We start from the raw sequence: 7543 nt of genomic DNA, 5'->3' as shown, positions 1-7543 counted from the left end.
TAACCACGAGCTAGCCTTGGGCTCGCTCGTGTTCGGCTCGTTTACACTCCTAATTCTATGTTTATGACAGCATTCTTCAAAATTTAGACTTTAAAATTGATGAAATTAAGTGCTTGGAATATTATTTTTTTTTGGACACGAAATGATGATCCTTTTTATTGTTTTTTTGTGTTTATTATTTTCATGATTGGCCCCGTGGCAGTGTCTTTCGAACATCAAAGGGGATGAATAAGAGTTCAAATTTAGCACAATTAATTAAGAGCCTCTTCGGGATCATTTTTTTTTATTTTTTATTTTTAGGCACACATTTGATAGTATTATGATTTATATATTTTTTTAAAAAAAAAAAAAATATAAAACATGTTTGCTAGGATGGTTGAGTGCATGTGCTTTCAAGCATTATGTTCTGCCGCCAGTGGTGTATACGACGTCTTCCTTGCTCCATCAAGCACAAAATATTGCTATGGGCGTGTGGCACGTGGCGGATGGGCGGCGACTGTCGGCAGCCATCGACCAGCTATGGCGAGGGGAGGGAGCAAAGCAAACGGGGTCGGCGGAGGGTAGCGGAGGGTAGCGGCGAGCGACGGTCAGCGGCATTGGGAGGCAGCAAGCGGGGGACTACAACAACAGGTGGCAGCCAAAGCAAGCAAAAATCTTACTTTTTCAATTTTTGAGTGACTATCTGTCTGTGACATTCTCCTTCACCCAATCACGTGACGCCGTTCCTCCAAAAAATAAAAAAATAAAAATAAAAATAAAAAATATAAAAAAGACTAATTTTTTCTATTTTTAATTTTCAAAAATAAAAAATAAAAAATAAAAAAAAGATCTCAAACAAGGTATGGTGGGAAGAAGAGAGCATACTATCACCTCCCAAAAGAGCCCCTTATGGGTGGTGGGCAACCCAGGACTTAAATACTGCTTTTCGGCCCTACACCTAGCCGATGTGTGACTATCTGTCCGTGACAATACGGACAAAGGCAGATGGCATGAGCGTAAAAAGTTGTCTTCACTCGGTGCGTTAAGAATCAATTTTGTTTTTGCGGCTTAATTCATGACATATTTTTTGATGATGTAACCCTTTAATTACATAATTCATTGATATTTGCTTTGTTAATGTAACATAATTTATTTTATTCTAGTTTTTAAATTTTATACAAATATCTGCCTATAATTACATTTTTCTTAAAAAAAAAAATTAGTTGTCATATTTATGTTCTTCTAAACTTAATTATTTTTTAATGAAAATATTTATATATTTTTACAAAAAAAAAAAAGACCAAAACATTTGCACTTCAAAATGCATCATAATACTTCTCAGCCATTTTTAGTTTCTCTATAATTTTGATATAATTAAATTTATTGGCTTGTGGATTAAGCCCCAATCATTAGGGAGAGTAAATAACATAATTAACTTTGTTATGTAAACGTGATTAGCGAGTCATTTCGTCTGGGAATTATCGTAAATTTGATTAGAATGAAGGCAAGCATGAATATTCACTACCAAGGTACATATTAACCATAACCGTTTATGTATGTATATATATATATATAAAGTAAATCAATATTTGACAGAGACTCAAATATCAATTTCTCAAATGTTTTCTTGGCCCTATGACGATAACTCGTACCATACGCCTAAAATTCCAGAGCCCCCACGCCATGTGGAATCGAACCCTTGACCCGACGGGACTTAAGGTGACCCCGCCACCAATAGGCCAAGGCTTGTTGGACATAGCTATATATATATATATATATTCAGACATTCACAAAGGAAACATGAAAGCACAAGACCAATGAGCTACGTACAAAAATCAATCATAAATTATAAAGGCTGGTAAATTGACCAACTAATTACATAAAATAAATTTAATAATTACAAATTTCATTGGGATTAAATTTTAATTACAATATAACTTATATTTTCTTAAAAAAGAAAATTCTGCAAATGAAATCAAATATATTTTTGAGGCTAACTAGAAGATATTTTTAATTGGAACCAACCAACCTAACAAGGAGATTATGGTAATAAGCATTAATGTTATAAAATTAGCGGCAGCTTAATATAATTTTAGAAAATCCAATAAAAATTAATATTTCTCACACTAAAATAAAATAATATACATTCAACCACCAAGTTTACATGATACGTTTCAACACAAAAAACATGATACAAGCGCAATAAAATGAAAATTACATTCATAACATATTGAAAAGCATAGGTTTGACAAAAAGATGGCAGAAATAAATAAAAAACCTCTATATATTGAGGAATGCCAAGCAGCAAATGGACAATGGCAGGAAATTAAGCAGCTTCTTCAAGCAGAAGAAAAAGCCAGAGGGATTCCTTTCTCTTCTCTGCTTCCATGGCAGAAAGGCATCAGAGAGAGAGAGCTCCTCCTGGAATGAACAGAATGCCCCTTCTACGTAGCCTCGCCACTCCATGAGCCCGGGCCATTCCCGTAATTAAAGCTACTGTAAATCGTTTTATCTTAGAAAGGCAGACAGGATGAAGCCAGGCATTACAGTAATTTAGAGGGAAAAAAAAGTTTTGTTTCATCTGTTCCACGTATTTTCTCCTTTTATTTTCTATAATCTTATTAAGGAGCTTATTTGTTCAGTTTATGCAATCTGTACATTCTTGCTTTGATATTATGATGTAAAAATTGTGGGATTTAGTGACGATTTCTTTATTTTATGTTAGAATTATCTGTTTTTTAGGTACTAATAAGAATCTATATTTCTTTTTTGTGAATACTTTTTTGTTAATCAGGCATGACAGCATGTCTAGGATAGGTCATGGCAGTAGAATTGTTCTCTGTGTTATTAATTTGACGAGAAATGTGTTGCTTTTGTTATGTATGCTTATACACTGATTGGATCACGTAATCTTAACTAATTTATACAAGCAAACTCAAAGGAAGTTATTTCATTAAAGATATTTTGAAATTTTATTATATTTTTCCATGTTAGAAGAGAGGCATAAAATTATGTTGAGTGTTGCTGAGATGAGAATACTTCGTGGATGAGCGGCTTGATACTTAAGAGACAAAATGTGAAACGAATGTATTCGTGAAAGGGTTGGTGTAGCTCCAACGGCTGACTAGATTAGAGAGAGTTGTTTTAGATCATATTAAACATCGACCACCTGATGATATGGTTAGAACAGTAGATACGTTATATTCGAGTTATGTTGAAAAAACTAGAGATAGGCCTAAAAAGACTCGGGCATGTTGTATAAATTATGATATTAATTTATTAGAACTAAATGAAAATATGGCACGTAATATGACACAATGGATAAAAAGATTTATGTTGACAATGCCACTTAAATAAAGGCTTGTTATTGTAATTGTTGTTTAGGTCACCTAATTTTTGGGCGACTAACTACAGTAACGGGATATAGCCATAAATTGGACAAATTTGTATAAATTTTTTAGTGTATTTTGTGTGTTTATCTTCTACTTTATTTGGTTTAGCAAAGCAAAAGAAATATAAGGTTTCATTTTGTTGATGTTTGGGTTAGAAAATAAATGTAAGTATTTTTATAGTAGATTTGTAATGCCAACACAAAAAAACCCATTTTTTTTTATGAATTGACAAGTGAATTTAAAATGAACCACTCAAATGTACGTCATTCTAATACCCATAAGATGTTCACCGAAACGTTGTTGACATAAAACCCCACATTTTGTATCATATTTGTATTTTTTTTTCATTTATATTTGTTTTTGAATATATTAAACAAGTTATTTTGGTCAAATTCGGGCCAGTGGAAATATAAGCATGCCAAGTTATAGTCATGCTTTACGACCTATTCAATAAATTGGTGAACCCATCAATCCAATTTGCACCCCTCTTGCAACTAAAGTACCCTCAAATTAACAAAAAAAAAACAAAAAAATATATAAAAAATTGAAAATTAAACAAAGAAAGAAGTAAAGGTGGGATTTGAAGTTAGCTATTATTGTTGGATTTCAACGTTCAACCACTAAACAATGAAACACTTTGAAACACTTCATTGATTATAACATGACATGCAATTATGCATATTTTAAGCTAGCTTAAACAAGTTTCAGGCAAAGCTATAACTCAAAATGATTCAAAATTCAAATTGATCTATGCCTAACATACCAATTTTCTCCCAACAATTTCACCAAAATATTGCAACTATGTTATTTTCGAAGATAGATGTTACCAAATATGTTGATAACAAGTAATCATAATGATAATAATAATAATAATAATAATAATAATAGTTAAAACAACTATAAAATCTACTTATATTGTTCTCCTATCTTATACTTGTTTTCATTAAATAGTGTTATAAAATTGATATAATGAAATAATGAAATATATAAAAGAAAGAACACAGATCTTACGTGAAAAATCTAAGATGAGAAAAATCACAAGCATCAATGAAATCTATTGTTTGCACTCCTTGGTCCTTCGTTGATTTTATTTAATTTTATTTACATTACTTAAACGAAACCACCTTATAAACCCTACCCGTTATGTTTCATGAACATATGCAAAGGAATATTATATAGCTCGTCTCTCTAAACCATCTATAGCTAGATACCACGCTCTGCAAATAATCAAGGATGTTAACCACACTTTTTTAGATGTTCAACAGAAAGCGTGGTTGAAGGAGCATATCCAAACCATCTTAAAACGCAAACATGGAGCACTAGAAGTTTTGGAAAATTTCACACAAGTGTAGACTCATCCGGAAAAGTCTAGAAGACTTGAGAAAACTCAAAGGTTATAGAAGAATTCAAACTTCTAGGAATTCTAAATGTCTCTTGATTATTCCAGAATAAGTTAGATGCTTAGAAAATAAACTAGAAGTCTCTAGAATTCTTCAGAGGTTTATGAATGATTAACATGTAGAATACCTAAAAACTTCCTAGCTTATAAATAAGGAGAAACTCCTTCATTTGAAACTATCTTTCAAGGTCTTTTAAGCTTTTCTATAAGCAATACAATTCTACTTTTCAAATCTCTCTCTCTCACACACTTACCACTCTTCTAGGTTTGCAAGCGTGGGAGAAATTAGATTGACATGGTGCTTGGAGTAACTGCTATGGCCGCACATTTGCTTGTTACAATACTAAGGGCATGAGAGTTGGTAGATGAGCTTTGGTTCGAGCATGGCAAAAAATGCGCCAAGGAACAAGTGGTCGAGTTTGAAACCATTAACATTGAGTCATTGCCACAAGGTCAATGTCATGAGAAGTGACACGATCCAGTAGCATCGAAGCCAAGGACATGATCTCTAGTATTGACTCTCGCATGTTTTAAGTGGAGGAAGTCATAAATGGCATAGGGACCCAAGTGGATGATATAGGCCAGAGGATGAATAACGTAGACAAAAAAGAGGATTCCACCATCCATAGTGCGACGAGGGGCATGATATTCCAACTAGAGCAATCCTTGACAGATGAAATTGCAAAGATGCATGTAGAGTTTATGTTAGAACTCAGCGGAATGTGTCAAGCCCATGAATTGGAGATGTGTTGGATTCTTGCACATATCAATGATGTGGGTGGAGATATGGCCCTATGTAAGCGCACATTTATGACTATGCCTACTTACAACACTAACAAGTTTAGAAGGATTATGTGTGAGAAGTTTATGATAGAACTCAGCAAGATGTGTCAAGCCCCTGAATCAGAGATGTGTGGGATGCTTGCATCAATTGAGGATGTGCGTGGGGAAATGGCCTTAAGTGATATTAGCGACGACTTCCACTTATACACTACTGATTAGTGGATTGAAGTGCCAAAACCCAAAAGCTTTAAAGGATGAATAATGATATGAAATCTCTAACGAACAATTCCAAACTTTACCGGAGTTTAGGAAAAATTACAAACTAAATCACACCACAGAATAATGAGATCGCACCAATTCGATAACAAATCGGAACAAAAATTAAAGCATAAGCACAATCAAAGCAACTAGAAAAACACAAAAAAATTTACGTGGAAAAACCCAAAAACGGGAACAAAACCACAGAGCCACTCCACTATAAATTTTCACTATGAAATTCAGAAGGTTTTACAAAAAACTCACACAATTTTTCTCTCCACACAAAGAAAACTTACAAAACTCGTTTCACAATCTTCCTTCTCTGATCCGATGTAAAAATCACGCCAAATCACCGAAATCCACCTCTTTGGCACTCCTCACCTTCACTGGGATGATAGTTAAAGAATACCGAAGGAAGATACAACAAACCCTACAATACGCCACTCGAAATCACGACTAAAAATCAATTCCCAACACCAATCGCTGCTAGCGCACAGGCGCCCGAACTTGGCGCCTTTGCGCCAAGCTCTCGAGAACCAGACACCTATATGGGAGCATATGTGCCCATCAGCTTTTCCTGTTCGGGCAGCACCCAAGCGGGCGCATAAGCACCCACAACCCAGTGCATAAGCGTCGAGTGCTCTGTCTCGCTGCTCACCAAATCAATCTCCACTCATAACAATTAATGCTAAAAAACTTTGCAACTTCTTATGGAGACTTGAACAATACTTCGGGGCAATGAGTGTTGTGGATGAGGAGGTGAAATTCCAATTTCCAACCCTCTATCTCATTGATGTGGCCGTCTTATGGTCGAGGAGAATGTGTGGAGATACGAAAAAGAGTATGTGCTCCATATCAACAGTTAACAACTTCAAAACAGAATTTAAAAGGGAATCATAACCCAATAATGTTGAAGATGAAGCTAGAGCTCGCTTGCGAAACAATCAAGATCAATCAAAAAATACATCTAGGATTTTAATGATCTGGTTTTGGAGATCCTTGATTTATTTGACAAGGATTTCTTCTTCTACTTCATAGATGGCATCAGAGTTGAAGCAACACAGAGTGTAGATCTTGACATTGCTCTAGCCATGGATGAGCGCTTGGTTGATTACTCTCAAGGATTCTGTAATAAACCAAAGGAGGGTGGCTAGAAAAATAATGGAGAAGACAAAAGTGTTGTTGCGAGATCTAGATATATACCGATGATGTGGTATATCTATAAATCAAATAGGAGAACGATAGACGAAGCGAAAAAATAAAACGAGAAAAATTCACATCAGAAAAGAACATACACAACAGAACACACAAATTTACGTGGTTCGGCAAATTACCTACGTTCGCGGAGTTGCAGAGAATTTTACTACTTGAGGAATTTACACCAGTCGATCACCTTGACTTACAAGAGGAATCTATCACTCTTCGTTGCTCTCTTTCTCTTCTTCTCTCTCTGTTCTTCTCTCTCTACACTGAGATAAACCGAAAACACTCTACATCGAGATACACCGAAGAAGACAAACTTACAAGAGAAATAAACCCAATTTCTCTTCTGCCACAAGCCACCGAGAAGAAGTCAAGTAAGAATCTATGGAGAACAATCTTCTTCTTCCTTCTTCTTACTTCTGCCACAAGGAACTGCTCCTTCTTGCACTTCTCTTCCTCTGCCCCGAGGAAACCGAAGAACTCAAAGCGTGACTTCTAAACCCAAGGAGAGTCATCCGAAGCTTTTATC

The 7543-nt window shown here is 35.0% G+C and overlaps 1 long non-coding RNA gene across 1 annotated transcript in view; it reads right to left on the bottom strand.

The window, feature by feature from the left end:
- Nucleotides 1-2108: 2108 nt before the first annotated feature.
- Nucleotides 2109-7543, bottom strand: part of LOC110021437 — a 10574-nt gene continuing 5139 nt past the window's right edge. The window contains exon 3 of the long non-coding RNA XR_002293651.1: nt 2109-2475. This is a non-coding gene — a long non-coding RNA (uncharacterized LOC110021437). The remainder of the gene's footprint in view (nt 2476-7543) is intronic.

This window comes from Phalaenopsis equestris, unplaced genomic scaffold (assembly GCF_001263595.1).
Source record: "Phalaenopsis equestris unplaced genomic scaffold, ASM126359v1 Scaffold000002, whole genome shotgun sequence".
NCBI classification, from domain to species: Eukaryota; Viridiplantae; Streptophyta; class Magnoliopsida; order Asparagales; family Orchidaceae; genus Phalaenopsis; species Phalaenopsis equestris.
This window is presented reverse-complemented; position numbering and strand designations above follow the sequence as displayed.